Raw genomic sequence first — 659 nt, 5'->3', positions numbered from 1 at the left:
ATTTTAGAAGATAAAGTGCTAATCGTATCTCTTGATTGATTTTGATAATTAGCAGTACGATTTTGATTAGCATTAGTATTATTATTATTATCTCTCCAGTTAAAGTTAGGATGATTTCTCCATCCAGGATTATATGTATTGGAATAAGGGTTATTGTTTTGGTTTTGCCCTTGGACAAAATTTACCTGTTCAATTTCACTCATACCTTCGTAGTCCACATCTGTTTGGATTGGGTTACCATTAGGATCACACGGTGCCATAAACCTATCAATTTTGTGCGATAAGGCAGAAAATTGGGCTTGCAACATCGCTACTGGATCAAGATTCACTATACCTTTAACTGATGATGTTGCTGAGGATGATGGTTTCACTATTGGTACGTGTCCACGTTCCGCGGGCCACATACAACTGTTGATTGCCATTTCCTCCAAAAGTTCTCTTGCTTGGGCAGATGTTTTCTTCATGAATAACCCTCCAGACATAGCGTCCAATGAACCTCTAGTTGTAGGATTTAGTCCATTATAAAATGTTTGCATTAAAAGTTCAGCGGGCAATTGGTGGTGTGGGCATAAACGTTGAAGTTCTTTAAAACGTTCCCAAGCCTCATAAAGAGTTTCATTATCATTTTGAGAAAAAGATGTTAACTCTTTAATGACTCT

The 659-nt window shown here is 37.2% G+C and overlaps 1 non-coding gene across 1 annotated transcript; it reads left to right on the top strand.

Moving 5' to 3' along the window:
- The first annotated feature begins 552 nt into the window (after window positions 1-552).
- Window positions 553-659, top strand: LOC136201579 (small nucleolar RNA R71). The gene has a single exon (XR_010673927.1). It is a non-coding gene; the product is annotated as a small nucleolar RNA R71 (small nucleolar RNA).

This window comes from Euphorbia lathyris, chromosome 7, assembly GCF_963576675.1.
Source record: "Euphorbia lathyris chromosome 7, ddEupLath1.1, whole genome shotgun sequence".
Classification (NCBI taxonomy): Eukaryota; Viridiplantae; Streptophyta; class Magnoliopsida; order Malpighiales; family Euphorbiaceae; genus Euphorbia; species Euphorbia lathyris.
The sequence above is the reverse complement of the archived record's forward strand: the minus strand, read 5'-3'. Positions and strand labels throughout refer to the sequence as shown.